Source organism: Podarcis gaigeae, assembly GCF_964106915.1.
Source record: "Podarcis gaigeae genome assembly, chromosome: 4".
Taxonomy (NCBI): Eukaryota; Metazoa; Chordata; class Lepidosauria; order Squamata; family Lacertidae; genus Podarcis; species Podarcis gaigeae.
The window spans coordinates 103,160,571-103,176,680 of NC_139677.1; the positions used below are offsets into that span (position 1 = coordinate 103,160,571).

Genomic DNA, 16,110 nt, shown 5'->3' on the forward strand with positions numbered 1-16,110 from the left:
GAACTGCCCTGCCGGTTCAAAGACCCATCCATTCTTTATTATTTTTAAGAATTATTCATTTACTGCATGTCTATCCTGCTTTTTAAACCAAGAAGCTCCAGGTGGAGTCTATGGTTCTTCTCCCCCATCAGTAAAGCGAGATGAGCGCCGCAACCCCAGAGTCGTCCACGACTGGACCTAACGGTCAGGGGTCCCTTTACCTTTACCTAGTAGTGTATACAGTCAAAACTCGATTCCCGAATGCTGAAAACCCAGAAGTAACTGCTCCGGTTTTCGAATGATTTTTGGAAACCAAACATGCTTCCTGGCTTCCATTTTGAGATTCCCTATTGTATTGAGGCTTCCGCTTTCAGATTTTGGTTGTCAAACGTTTCAGAAGTCGAAAGGTATCCCAGAATGGATTACGTTCTACAGCTGATGTTTGACTGTACAGTGGTACCTCGTTTTACGGACTTAATCTGTTCCAGAAGTCCGTTCTTAAACCGAAACCATTCTTAAACCGAGGCGCGCTTTCCCTAATGAGGCCTCCCACCACCGGTGCCCTTCCACTGTTCAGATTCCATTCTTAGACCGAGGTAAAGTTTGCAAACCGGGACACTACTTTTGGTTTTGCGGAGTTCGTAAACTGAATCGTTCGTAAACAGGACTTTTTGTAAACCGAGGTACCACTGTACTTGATTCTGACCAAACCAGACTTCCTTGAGCACAATATACATCAGTAGGCATAGTCAGAATCAAGTAGAGAATCAAGTCTCAGGGACTCTGCTCTGGATTTATGTTGATTTTACACCTTGGCCTTTTCCTCTCCAGAAGATGTCCTGCAAGGCAGTGGGTAAATGTGAAATTGCTGTGCTGCCTTATCCAAATATGATGGCATGTTTGCCCAGTCCATGGCTATGACGCTCAGCCTACACTGTCCCAGAAGGGGAATCTGAGTTCATCAGTGTTGCCAACGCTGGTTCGGGGCCTTGTTATCAGTCCCCACAAGTGGATGACAACCTCTTGCTGAATCCTGCTGTCCACAGAAAGGCCACCCCGGGGTTTGATCCCTAAAGCACCACATTCCCCTCTAAAAGGAAACTGTTACAAAATGTCACCAGAGACACTCCCATCACAAATCCCCCTAGCCCTGATGGACAGAATTACACTGCATTAACCACAATCTCCACTTCCATGCAGGGAACAAATAAATGAAATAAAACTATTGTATTTAGCAAATGCAAACTCAAAACAGCGGAAGCTGCACTATGCAGAGCCAGACCTACTGTTCCATCTAACTCAGTAGTGCCTGTGCTGACTGGTAGCAGCTTCACACAGTTTCAGATAGAGAGTCTCTCGCAGATGCCGTTGGGGATTGAACCCAGAACCGTTTTGCATGCAAGGCGAATGCTCTGTCACTGCGCTATGGCCCTTGAATTTCTCCTCCATCCCTAAACATGACAGAGGCTCGGCTTGGAATTACGAATCAGAAACCAAAGAACAACCCTCTGCCTGCCTCTAGCTTGCCGAGGACAGTTATTACTTTTCATTTTCTGGTACTGACTTCTTATTTCTCCTTTTCTTTTTCCCCTCTCTAGTTTATAAGCACCGAGAGCCTGCAGGAACTAAAAGAGAAAGGGGCAGAGGATTGCTGTTCAGTTTGGTTTTATTTCTCCTTGCACACAATGTCCTCAAATCAGCATCTTTGGCTTCTACCAGAGATCCTCTCACTGCCTGTGGCATTTCGGCCACAGCGGTGTGATTGATGGTGTCGCAGCAGCACACGAGATTCTTACGGGCATTTTACCAACGGCAACATAAAAGTTTGTGAGTCCATAATGCTAACTCTCTCGGTTAGCATCTGCCAGAGATGAACAGGGACTGAGAGGGGGGGTCACAGAGGACCAGGAGAAACAGCCACACAAACCCACAATGATAGAGAATAGAAACATATCTGTCACTTTGCTGGGTTTGTTGATGCATTGCATTCATATTCCGCCTTTCCTCCAGGGAACTCAAGGTGGTGTGTGTTATCCTTCCCTGCCCCCCTCCATCCTCATTTGACCTCCACAACAGCCCTGTGAGGTAGGTAAGGCTGCATGGCCAAGTGGGAGGATTTGAACTCTGGACTCCCAGGTTCTCTAACCACTGCACCATATTGGCTGAACACATGCCATGCATTTAAAACAGCCCTGCAAAGAATAATGGGAACTCTAGTTTACCCACCACAATGCTACAGTTCCCAGGATTCTTGGGGGGTGCACTTTATTCTGTGTCCAGGGTGGCTGTCTCCCAGCTCCATCTGGTACGCAGGCTGAGACCCTCCCTGCCCGCGGACTGTCTCGCCAGAGTGGTGCACGCTCTGGTTATCTCCCGCTTGGACTACTGCAATGCACTCTACGTGGGGCTGCCTTTGAAGGTGACCTGGAAACTGCAACTAATCCATAATGCGGCAGCTATGTGGCTGCGGAAGTGGCCGCTTTGACCACATAACAATGATCCTGAAAGACCTACATTGGCTCCCAGTACGTTTCTGATCACAATTCAAAGTGTTGGTGCTGACCTTTAAAGCCCTAAAATATTTGGAGTGTAGCGCTCAGTCTCTCCTGCTGTCCTCTTCCTCTCTGCACTAGGAGTCCCTACTTAGCTGGGGAGTGACTGGAGGAGAGCATCCCTGCTTTGAGATGCTGAAAGTGCGCATGCAGATCCCTAGCAAAATGATCTTTGAAAAAATCTTGATTTGTTAACAACAAAAACCTATCAAAAAGAAAGAAAACAAAGAATCAGACATTTGAGCCATAAAGCGTCAGAACTGAGAACGACAAAAGTCGAAAGACAGCGCACAGCATAGAGTATTAACTTGTACAAAGATTCCCTTCTCAAAGAATAAAGAAATACAGAAATGGAAGCATTATCCACCTGTGAGTTCATTATTGTGAATAAAGGTTCTATGTGGTCTTAAATGAGCCAGGCATTTGCTTCTGTTGTGGACCCTGAGTGGCCGTGTGCCTCATTTTGGTACTGTATAAGAAATGAATCCATGCCATTAAAAAAGAAAAACCCAGTCGCTCAAGCCCTGCTCTCTGGAGACATTTAGTCATTGAGATATATTTTCAAAAGGAGCAATTTGCCAAACCCTTGAATGCCAGCTATCTAAATTACTGATATTAAAGGTAAAAAAAAAACACCACCATTTTGCAAGGAATGGACTAATGCAGGCAAAGTGCGCTAATGGAGATCGGCTTTTCAGAGGTGGCCTCACTCTGACCCACAAGAGGGCAGAGAGGGCTCTCTCTTTCCTGCCCTGCTTAAAGGATTGCAGAATGGTTTAATAGAGTACAGGACAAAAATATATCTCCAGGGGCTTCTACTGAAACCAGCAGGCACAATGGGTGGGGGGACTTGGCTGGATCCAGTCTGGGAAGCAACATTCAATGGCTTTGAGCTCATCAGCTATATCTGTGTTTTCTTGGATAGGGGAGGAATTGCTTCTAGAGTGGACTGTGATTCTGAGACCTGGGAGAACCCACACTGCAGCGCCCCCACGACCGATGGCCAGACAGGGTACTGCAGCAAAGGTCAAGTGACCCAGATCACCAGTTGGGATCTTCTCTTCTCTCTCTCTCAGGGCCGGATATAGGTTTGACGAGGCCCTAAGTTGCTGAAGGTAACAGGGCCCTTTATATGTCTAGCTGTCCTTTGTCAAAACCAAATTGTCACTGTTTCTTGTGTTGAATATATGCTATATGATAATTCACGGATCTAGTAGGTATCTCAAGCCATTTGCACATAACAAAATATGCATTTTATTAAAGTAATTGTTGAACTGAAATGCATGGAGAATGTCAGCAACCTATATATAGAAATGAGTAAACCATATAGATCAGGAGTAGGCAAACTAAGGCCCAGGGGCCATTCGCCTTCTAAATCCGGCCCGCAGACTGTCCGGGAACCAGCATGTTATGACTTGAGTAGAATGTGTCCTTTTATTTAAAATGCATCTCTGGGTTATTTGTGCGGCATAGGAATTTGTTCATTCCGCCCCCCCCCCCCCAATATGGTCACCAGTGGCGTAGCGTGGGTTGTCAGCACCCGGGGCAAGGCAAGTAATTTGCGCCCCCTAACCCGTGGATTTGCGCCCCCTAACCCTAACTCCCAGGTGTTGCGCCCAATGCGGCCGGCACCCCCCTGCACCCCCCACACTACGCCACTGATGGTCACCCCCCCCCACAAGGTCTGAGGGACGGTGGACTGGCCCATGGCTGGGAAAGGTTGCTGACCCCTAATATAGATTTTATATCTTATAAAACTTATATTTTGGAAATGTACATACAGGTTTTTTTCCCTTTAATTTTTTTTAGGGCCCCCAAGGGAGTGGGGCCCTAAGCTAGAGGTTGTTTCGCTTCTACGTAAATCCAGGACTGCTCTCTCTCTCTCTCTCTCTCTCTCGCTCTCTCTCTCTCCCTCTCTCTCGGACATCCAATGTAGCTGAAGATTTAGGGGAGATAAAATGAAATGCTTCTTTACACAGTACCGGGTCAAACTGTGTGACTCACTTCTGCAGGGGTCAGTGATGGCTTTACAAGAGGATGACCACCTTCTGGAAGCCCCAGGGGAGGAGAGATGTTCTTGAGCTACTGTTCGCTTCCCCATTGAGGCACCTGGGGGCCCCTGTGAGAACGGGATGCTGGACTAGTTGGGCCATTAGTCTGACCCAGCAAGCTATTCTTATACTCTTAAGCTGCCCATGGGAACTTCAACGAGTTCAAGGTCAAGGACAATAAGAGCCCCGCTCTATTCTGCCTTGCTCAGATGCCACCTGGAATCCTGTGTTTACTTCTGGGAACCCCAGTTGAAGAAGGATATTGACAAGCTGGAAGGTGGGCAGAGGAGGGCAAAAAAGATGATCAGGGGTCTGGAAACTGAGCCTTATTGAGGGTGTATGTGAAGACAGAGAGGGGACCTGATAAAGGTAAAGGGACCTCTGACCATTAGGTCCAGTTGTGGCCGACTCTGGGGTTGCGGCGCTCATCTCGCTTTACTGGCCGAGGGAGCCGGCGTACAGCTTCCGGGTCATGTGGCCAGCAGGACTAAGCCGCTTCTGGCGAACCAGAGCAGCGCACGGAAACGCCGTTTACCTTCCCACCAGAGCAGTACCTATTTATCTACTTGCACTTTGACGTGCTTTCGAACCGGTAGGTGGGCAGGAGCAGGGACTGAGCAACAGGAGCTCACCCCATCGCAGGGATTCGAACCGCCGACTTTCCGACTGGCAAGCCCTAGGCTCTGTGGTTTAACCCACAGCGCCACCCGCGTTGATAGCCATCTTCAAATATCTGAAAGGCTGTTGGACAGAGGAGGTTTGCTTCCTGCTACTCCACAGGGAAGGACCTGAACCCAGTGGTTTCTTGCAGACAACTTCATTGTCCAGAAAGTGGGAGAAGCAACAAGAGGAACAGCCATTTTAGATCTGATCCTAACCAATGTTGATGACCTGGTTAGTGGGGTAGAAGTGGAAGGATCATTAGGCGCGAGTGATCATGCTCTTCTGAAGTTTACTATACAGCGGAAAGGAGCAGCCAAGCATACTATGACTCAATTTCTTGACTTCAGAATCATAGAATCATAGAGTTGGAAGAGACCACAAGGGCCATCGAGTCCAACCCCCTGCCAAGCAGGAAACACCATCAGAGCACTCCTGACATATGGCTGTCAAGCCTCTGCTTAAAGACCTCCAAAGAAGGAGACTCCACCACACTCCTTGGCAGCAAAGTCCACTGCCGAACAGCTCTTACTGTCAGGAACTGCTACAAACATACCCATAAAAGCCTTTTTTGTTGCTTTTAACCTCCTTCTTTGGAGGTCTCTTCCAACTCTATGATTCTATGACGAGGAAGGAGATTTCAGACAAGCATTAGGAAGAACCTTCTGGTGACAAGAGCTGTTAGACAGAGGAGTGGACTCCCTCGGGAGGTGATGGACTCTCCTTCCTCGGAGGTTTCTAAGCGAAGGTTGGGTGGCCATCTGTCAGGGATACTTTTAGCTGTGGTTCTCGCATTGTAGCGGGTTGGACTAGATGACCCTCGGGGTCCCTTCCAACTCTAGAATGCTATGATTCTACAAGCTGATTCCCCCCCCCCAAAAAAAATCTGACAGCTGCTGCTGTCTCTTTTGAGAAGGATAGTAGGAAAGCTGACAGGCATCAAAGAGAAAGATTGAGAGGGTCTATACAAATATACAAATTGGAACACATTCCTTGCACAAAGGAGAGGGCATTGCATGGGGGCGGCGGCTCCCCCCACAGCTGGAGAGGGCATTTTCTTACGTCTACGCCTGCCCCGACCTTTTGCCTTTGCGTGGAGCTGCTGTTGTTTGTTCCCCAGCTGTGATTGATGCTGTGCTATTGTGCCCTCCGAAAATGTCACTGGGGGAGCACTGCGAGATCAGCAATGCTGGCAGATTGAAATCGGAGCCGGGAGCCGATGTGCCCATCATGGCTGGGAATCAGTGCAGATTACTAAGGAGCCGCCATGTACAACACTAGCACCCCTATAAGGTTGCCGAGGGTCTCAGGGTACCCCATGGCACCCCGAGCGAGACCCCTCCAGACACAGATTATATCAGTAGCTACATCAGCATGAACAGATCTACACAAATCTATTTAATGTGCCTAATTCAGGTGAGCAACATAGAACGGAAGGGTCCCTTAGGGAGTTATTTGGGTTTTTATTTTTGTAGGATGTGAAACACAAGAGCAGTCAAGTACAGTGGTACTTCGGGTTAAGAACTTAATTTGTTCTGGAAGTCCATTCTTAACCTGAAACTGTTCTTAACCTGAAGCACCACTTTAGCTAATGGGGCTTCCCGCTGCTGCTGCGCCGCTGCTGCACAATTTCTGTTCTCATCCTGAAGCAAAGTTCTTAACCCAAGGTACTTTTCTGGGTTAGCGGAGTCTGTAACCTGAAGCATCTGTAAGCCAAGGTACCACTGTACAACATCCCTAGAGTGGACATAAAAGGGGATGTCTGGACCAGCCAGTTGGAAATTCCTGTATCTCCTGTCTAGGACAGACTTCCTCTGCATGTGACTAGAGGTGGGCGTGGCCTCACCTGTGCAGGTAACAAAAATATAGGACTGTCCACCATCTCTCTCTCTATGACTACTTTCGTCGAAGAAGCAACAAAGGGACTGTCTCCTTATGAGATAGTTTCCAGGTGTATGTTACTTTTCTAAGCTAAGTCTGCCTTCTGGAATCCAACTGTGAACAGAATGTGAGTGAGTAAACTCTTTTTATACTTTTATAGAAGACTGTGTCGTGTTTTATCTTTTATGAGGGAATAAGGGGAAAATACCAGAACAGTTATTATAGGGGCTTTAGTGAGCCTGAGCAAACGCATCCGCTGTTCGTTTTAAAAAGGGGAATGTTACACTGCTAAATTGTGGAACTTGTTGGAAAGGCTGTAATCAAGCAATATATCCTCTCCTGAATCCCTGAACATTCCCACAATTTTTGCAGAGCTCACCCAAACAGCCAGGGGTACTTTGAAAAGGATCTTGGTTCCTTTTTGCTCTCTTTCCAACTCTGCAATCTGGTCCGCTTAGCTGCTCTTGCATTCCTTTTCCGAAGATGGAGGCTCCTGTCGCGACTGCCAGCTATCGAAAGCGTCATCCTCCATGAATTTGATCAACTCCCTTTGAGAGCCATCTAATTTATCATCCATCTTCTGCAGATGAACTATGGCTGTATCCACAACTGGTATTCAGAAGTATTCGCTGCCTCTCTCCGTGGAGGCACAGCTTAGTCCTGATGTCCAGCAGCCATCTCTAGCCCTCTCCTCTTCCATGAATTTGTCCAATCCTCTTTTAAAGTTGGTGGCCATCGCTGACTCCTGTGGCAGGGAGTTCCATAGTTTAACAATGTGCTGAAAGAAGGAGGACTCCCTTTTATCTGCCCTGAATGGTCCAGCAATCAGCTTCGTGGGATGCTGACTAGTTCTAGTGTTATGAGAGAGGGAGAAAAACTTTTCTCTCTCCACTTTCTCTCTGCCATGCATAATTATATCTTATTCTTTGTAAGATTGTCTTCCATTTAATAATGAATCCATAAGTGACTGTGGAGGCCAATTCTGGATCCACAAGTCCTTCCACAGTGGGGACATTGGTTTCCAGGCAGGAGTTGATCACGGTGTGGATTTGCCAAGTGTGCCTTCCTCTTGGCATGTTTCTCCTTTGCGTCCTGAGTTCGAGTGTCTTCCAAGCCCATGACACCTTTGGGAAAGGCTGTTCTCCAACTGGAGCGCTCGCTGGTGAGTGTTCCCCAATTGTTGGTTTTTATACTACATTTTTTAACATTTGCCTTGAGAGAGTCTTTAAACCTCTTTTGTTGACCACCAGCATTACGCTTTCCGTTTTTAAGTTCGGAATAGAGTAGTTGCTTTGGCAGACGATCATCAGGCATCCGCACAACATGACCAGTCCAACAAAGTTGATGTTGAAGAATCATTGCTTTGACACGGGTGATCTTTGCTTCTTCCAGTACACTGGCATTAGTTCGCCTATCTTCCCAAGTGATGTGTAAAAATTTTCGGAGACACCATTGGTGGGATCTTTCAAGGAGTTGGAGATGGCGTTTATAAGTGGTCCATGTTTCACAAGCATAAAGTAAGGTTGGTAGTAAAATAGCTTTGTAAACAAGCATTTGGGTTTCCCTGCAAATGTCCGGGTCCTCAAATACTCTGCACTTCAATCGGGAGAAAGCCACACTCGCAGAGCTCAGGCGATGCTGGATTTCGGCATCAATTTCGGCCCTTATGGAAAGATAACTGCCCACGTAGGAGAAGTGGTTAACATTTTCCAATGTTATATAAGCTTCTATCATGTCACCTCTTTCTCACTTTCCCAAACACTGCACAGCTTTTTGCTCCATCTCCTTGAGCATTCTGTTTGCTCTTTTCCAACTCTCTGCCACCTCCGTTTTGAGGAGAGGTGACCAGACCGGATCTATCATGAGCACCCAAAAATAGGCTTGCTGTTGCCCTCTTCAAGGGCAGTGCTGCGTATTGCAATGGACCCACGTCCCCTACTCAAGAGGCGCTGCTCTCTGTGTGCCAGTGAGACCCCATCTGACAGAGTCTGCCCCAGCAAGCGTCCCCCGAAGTTCTCCGCTGACAGTGCACACCGCTTAAGGCAACTGTTAATTTTTTAAGACGCTTGGATGAGACCGAATCCAAAATGTACCTTTTGCGTTTTGAATATTTACTGGTAGGTTGTAACTTTCCAACTCCCCATACTCCTCGACGAACGCAAGATGCAATATTCATAAGACTAGCAAAGAGTGTAAGAGCAGGTAACCACACTTAAGTTGGAGAGGGAGTGAAATAGAACCACGCTCCTCTTTGGAAATGGGTCGGCAGGGGTTTTTTTGGGGTGGGGGGCATATATCCAAATTACACACTAAGGAACTGCTGAGTGTTGCGTCTCAGGCCTAAATCGTGCACATTAAATTGATTTGTGCGTATGTGTTCAGACTGTAATCATCTGCTTCTGATATGAGGTGGAGGAGATTTAATTGCTGTTTTCCCTGAATATCCCCCCTCCCTTTATTTCTTTTGTCACATCGTGCAACAGTAAACTCAAATGCAGACAGGATTGGAGCCATTGAGGGTCCACGGGGAAGCAAAAGAATTCTAAGGGGAACCTCGAGGTTTACAGGAGTACAATAAACAGTAAAAAACAAACAAACCCTTCTATGCACTGTGTGAAGAAGGCTTTAATTTTATCTGAATCCTATATGCTTAATAAAGTATTAATGTCACTAGGTCAACCGTGTAATGCAGCAGCAAAAAAGGCTAATGCTATTCTAGGCTGCATCAACAGAAGTTTAGTGTTCAGATCAAGGGAAGAAATGGTACCACCATATTCTGCCTTGATCAGACCACACCTGGAATACTGTGTCCAATTCAGGGCATCACAATTTAAGGAGGATGTTGACAAGCTGGAATGTGAGCAGAGCAGTGGTGTAGCGTGGGGGGTGCAGGGGGGGCCGGCCGCAACATCTGGGGGTTAGGGTTAGGGGGCGCAAATCCACGGGTTAGGGGGCGCAAATTACTTGCCTTGCCCCGGGTGCTGACAACCCACGCGACGCCACTGGTGCAGAGGAGGGCAACCAAAATGGTCACGGGTCTGGAAACAAAGCCTTATGAGGAATAGTTTAAGGAGCTGGGTCTGTTTAGCCTGGAAAAGAGGAGACTGAGAGGAGATAGGATAGTCACCTTCAAATACCTCAAGGGCTGTCACATGGAAGACGGAGCAAGCTTGTTTGCTCCTGCTCTGGAGGGTAGGACTCGAACCCATGGCTTCAAGTTACGAGAAAGGAGATTCTGACTATACATAAAGAAAAACTTTCTGACAGTAAGAGCTGTTCGAAAGAGGAACAGTCTCCCTCGGGAGGCTGTGGACTCTCCTTCTTTGGAGGTCTTTAAGCAGAGATCGGACAGCCACCTGTCATGGATGCTTTAGTTGAGAGTCTTGCATTGCAGAGGGTTGGACTAGATGACCCTTGGGGTCCCTTCTAACTCTACAGTTCTATGATTCATTGGCCCTTTGGGAAATTTTGCAGGGGTGCAAATCCTTGAATTCTCCACCAGCTTGAATTCTCCACCAGCAGCAGAGTCCCAGGTGAAGCTCCACTCAGGAATTATTCCTTCCTTAAAAGGCTGCTCCATGTCTATTCATTTGCAACCGCCCTCCATTTCTAGGTTGGGTTCAATGACCCATGCATTTCCTCTAACTGCTTGCTGTCAAATCTTGTGCATTAACAGCCTACGACCTTGACTCCAAAGCTGCCTCTCCAAAGAGCGAGATGTCATTGGTGAGCTCCATCCTATGCAGAGTTAGGAATGCCATGAACAACGGGCTACGTTGTCGTGGCTGAGATGAAAGCAGGGGTTATCAGGCTGGCCTCCAACAGGGAGAGGAGCTGGCAGCCAGCCGAGCTTGGCAAGGGCCTCCCAGCATCCCCACAGAAGTCTCAAGGCTGGGCTGGGCCAGGAGCTTTTTCATACAACATAAGAACATCAAAAGAGCCCTTAAATGATCAGGCTAGCAGCCCATCAAGTCCAGTATCCTGTTCTCACGGTCGCCAATCAGATGCCCATTATGGGAAACCAAAACCACTAGAATGCCTATATTGTGCAAATCCATATGATTTAGAACCACGCACAACTGATTAAGCCCCTTGGGGCGAAATAGAGGAATATCCAGGAATCCTTGTCTTGCCTACCTGTGCCAGCATCTACCAGTGCCAGTTTCTTATGTCCAACAACCTTATCATCTTCATTAGACACTTACTGTGCAAGACTATTTCATGGTACTCTTCTAAGAAATACATCAGAGAAAAATACAAGAGAAGATGAAGAAATGAGAAAGGAATGCACTATGGGACTGACAAAATAGGAATCTCATTTTGTACATACAGTGGTACCTTGGGTTAATAACTTAATTCGTTCTGGAGGTCTGTTCTTAACCTGAAACTGTTCTTAACCTGAAGCACCACTTTAGCTAATGGGGCCTCCCGTTGCCGTCGTGCCGTCATCATGTGATTTCTGTTCTCATCCTGACGCAAAGTTCTTAACCCGAGGTACTATTTCTGGGTTAGCGGAGTATGTAACCTGAAGCATATGTAACTTGGACTTGGTGGTTAACTGAATAAGCTACATTTTAATATGTTAGGTCACGATGTTGATTTTGACATTATGAGAAAAGGTAAAGGGACCCCTGACCGTTAGGTCCAGTCACGGACGACTCTGGGGTTGCAGTGCTCATCTCGCTTTACTGGCTGAGAGAGCCGGCGTACAGCTTTCGGGTCATGTGGCCAGCATGACTAAGCCGCTTCTGGTGAACTAGAGCAGCACACGGAAACACTGTTTACCTTCCTGCCGGAGCAGTACCTATTTATCTCCTTGCACTGTGTGCTTTCAAACTGCTAGGTTGGCAGGAGCTGGGGCTGAGCAACAGGAGCTCACCCGGTCGCAGGGATTCGAACCGCTGACCTTCTGATCGGCAAGCAGTTTCCAATTGTTCTTATACAGCCTATTACATTTACGTTATTATGGGAAACTAGCAAGCAGGGTTCAAGCACAGGAACAGCACTCTCCCCTCCTGTGGTCTTTGGCAACTGGGGTTCAGAGGCATCGCTGCTTCTGACTGTGAAGGCAGAGCAAAATCATTGCACTTAGTAGTCATCGATAGCCCTCTCCTCCTCCACAAATTTGTCCTGTCCTCTTATAAAGCCACCTGGATTGGTGTTTGTCATCACTCCATCCTGTGGGAGGGAGTTCTGCAGTTTAACTATGCGCTTTCCTTCATCGGTTCCAAATCTTCCAACAAATATGAGTTAGGGGGAAATATTGCAGGCAGATCTATTCTTGGCTACTAGCCAGAATCACCCAAAGGGCAACTGTCAACATTTCAGCTTTGCAGGCATAATGACAGAGGGCGGATGTACTGATCTTTCCCTGTTTGTAAGACTTCCTGGGGACTCTCCTGTCTGCCTGGCCACTGCGGGTGGAGAGAACAACGAGCCAGGAAGGCAGGCCTGTCACATTTGTCCTCTTCCTGGCAAATTGTTCATCTTGAACTTGCAAATTTGACATTATTCATGAATTATTCCCTCATTTGCAATGTCACACAATCTGCCATTCTGTCACAGGGTGTTTTCTTTCCTTATTTTCCTGTTCCTTCTCCCTGTTTTCTAGCCCACTTAAAGCTACTGTGAGCCCCTCCTTGGGATGTCTGCCACTGAAACTTTGACGTATCCCAAGCCAAGGTGGGAACTCTCAGGATGCAGTTTATGTTTGGATTTAAGATCCGGAATCAGCGTGACGAACTGTTTCAAAAGGACTGGAACAAAATGAAATGAAATGTTTTGTAATGTATACATAAGGAACTGATTTACTGATAACAAGGTGAAATACTACAATAAGATAGAAGGTAAAATAAGTGATTATAGAAATGCTAAGAATATAGACAAACAAAGCAAAGCAAAGCAGAGACATCACCTTGCCAACAAAGGTCCGTCTAGTTAAAGCTCTGGTTTTCCCAGTAGTGATGTATGGAAGTGAGAGCTGGACCATCAAGAAGGCTAATCACCAAATAATTGATACTTTTGAATTCTGGTGCTGGAGGAGACTCTTGAGAGTCCCATGGACTGCAAGAAGATCAAACCGATCCATTCTTAAGGAAACCAGCCCTGAGTGCTCACTGGATGGACAGGTCCTGAAGCTGAGGCTCCAAGACTTTGGCCACCTCATGAGAAGAGAAGACTCCCTGGAAAAGACCCTGATGTTGGGAAAGATTGAGGGCACAAGGAGAAGGGGACGACAGAGGGCGAGATGGTTGGACAGTGTTCTCGAAGCTGCGAACATGAGTTTGACCAAACTGTGGGAGGCAGTGGAAGATAGGAGTGCCTGGCGTGCTTTTGAATTATGTTCTCGAAGCTACCAGCATGAGTTTGACCAAACTGCGGGAGGCAGTGGAAGACAGGAGTGCCTGGCATGCTCTGGTCCAGGGGGTCACGAAGAGTAGGACACGACTAAACAACATCAAATTAAGCTATAGAATTACCGTATGTAACAAAATGTGAATATGATAAAAGTGGGAAACTCAATAAAAAATATTTTTTTAAAAATGAAAAGAAACTTTGATGTCTCTCAAGCCAAGGTGGGAACTCTTAGGTTGTTGTTTATGTTTGGATTTAAGGACTGTAACTGCGCCAAAATTCCCCAGAAGGCAATTTTCTGAGCTGATTTTTCCAGCTCCTCAATGCCAAACTGTTCCGACTGCCCCCAAAGAATATCCAGCAAAATGCCCCCAATGTCACAGAATGGTAGAGTTGGAAGGGGTTTCCCAGGGTCATCTAGTCCAAGCCCTTGCAATGCAGGAATCACTGCATGCAAAAAGGCTGGGGAATTCGGGGAGGTCACATTTGTATGACACGATTCGTTACAGCTGGTGCTACAGCAAAGCCCACACGCCGGTTATTGCTTTTCACCTGCCAGCCCATCTCCAAGTCACTCTCTCCCACCATTGGTTGGATTGCTGTGATGTCTTGGCTTGCTCACAAACACTTCAACTGCTCAGGACAAAACTCCCAGAAAAAGAATACTTGCAAAGAGTTCATATTTTGTGTGAGAAGCTTGAAAGTTGGGTGAGGTGGTGTTTATGCATGTGGGCATGTGGTGGGGACTAATCTCACACAACTATGGGGTCAGGACATTATTTACTAACTTACTTTTTTAAAAAAAAAACTTATATTCTACCCTTCGTCTTATGACCTCAGGGCAGTTTACAAGGTCAAAACAGTCAAGGTAATCAGTAAAAATAAATTAAGGAATCACAGACTCATAGAATTGTAGAAATCGCAGCTAAAGCATCCATGAAAGATGGCCTTCAACCTCTGCTTAAAAACCTCCAAGGAAGGAGAGACCATCAAATGGCTCTTCCCAATGTTTAGTCAGAATCTCCTTTCTTGTAACTTGAAGCCATGGGTTCGAGTCCTACCCTCCAGAGCGGGAGAAAGCAAGCTTGCTCCATCCTCTGTATGCCAGCCCTTTGGATATTTGAAGATATCTCCTCTCAGCCTTCTCTCTTCTGGGCTAAACATACTGAATTACCGTATTTTTCGCTCTATAACACGCACCCGACCATAACACGCACATAGTTTTTAGAGGAGGAAAACAAGAAAAAAAATATTATAACGAAACAGTGGATGTATGATTTTTGTGGTTCATGCTGTGGCCACAGACATGTGATCTGACGGTGAGTTTGGGGTAGCCCAATGCAAAGATCCTGAGGATCCATGTGGATCCGTGCTTTGTAACCACGTTTTAGGTGGGGAGGGAAGGAAAAGCGCTCAAGGGACAAGGAGCATGCGAGGGGTGGGTGGAGAAGGATGCTGCTAATAATGCAGAAGAGGGGTATAAGCGGAGAAGGCTCCTCTCCTCTCCCGCTTTGCTCCTTTAAAGAAGCAGGCTCTCTGTCCCTCTCTCCTCCCCACTCAGCGGCTCTTCTCCCGCTTTGCTGTTTCAAAGCGAGCCACGGAGGAGGGAAGGAAGGGGAACCATGGATCCTCTGCTCACGACTGCAGCAGATGCCCCCGCCATCCGTAGGCATTCGCTCCATAACACGCACAGACATTTCCCCTAACTTTCTAGGAGGAAAAAAGTGAGTGTTATGGTGCAAAAAATACGGTACATAATACAATTGAATAAAACACCAGCTCTCTGTAAAATACCAGTAATCAGGCCGATGTCTTAATTATGAACCGCCTGTGGAAAAAAGAGAGGATTTCAGGCAGCACCCAAGGGTTAGCAGAATTGGTGCCAGCTGAAATCTCTGGGGAGCAGATTTCATAACTGGGTCACTATTGCTAGAAGGTCACAGATCCTGCTGAGGAGGTTTTCCCCAGCAGATCTCAAATCATGGGCATTTATCCTCGGGGGAAGAGCTCTCTTATTTAAATGGGCCCGGAGGCATCCAGGGCTTCATATCAGCAGAATAGTTTGTGGACAGGTAGGAAGATGGAGAGCTGAGAAACCAGAACTCTCAGTTTTGCTTTAGAAGGGTCAAATTGTCTTTGAAAGTGCCTTAAAATCACATCTTCTGGAAAGCAAGCCCTGCTGAAGTCAAGGGGGCTTTTGCACTCAGGTAAGCGGGGTTAGGATTGCAACGTCAGATCTCTCCATCCTTCCTGACACCTGTTTTGCAGCTTTCCGTTTGTTGCCCAGGAAGCGTCAGGTGGGAGAGAAAGTGGCGGCCGCAGGAAAAATGGGAGCCTCCTTCTCCCAAAACACACATTGACATTCTCCTTTGCATACGCCTGCCCAGAAGCTATTTTCTCCAGCAGTGATAACAGCTGGCAAGTGACGTGGCTCTAATATGCATTATGTAAGACAGCTGCAGAGAGAGAGAGAGAGAGAGAGAGAGAGAGAGAGAGAGAGCGCGAGCGCGCAAGAGGTGACAGGATGAAATGCTGGCCAATCAGATAACTCCAAAAGCCCACAAATAGGGTGACAAAACAGCATTTGTCCCCCAGCAACTGATACTCAAGCGGTACACTGTGTCGGAAGAGGG

General features: G+C 47.0%; 1 protein-coding gene across 4 annotated transcripts in view; it reads right to left on the reverse strand.

Moving 5' to 3' along the window:
- Positions 1-16,110, reverse strand: part of PDE2A (phosphodiesterase 2A) — a 374,843-nt gene that overhangs the window by 112,886 nt on the left and 245,847 nt on the right. The window lies entirely within an intron of this gene.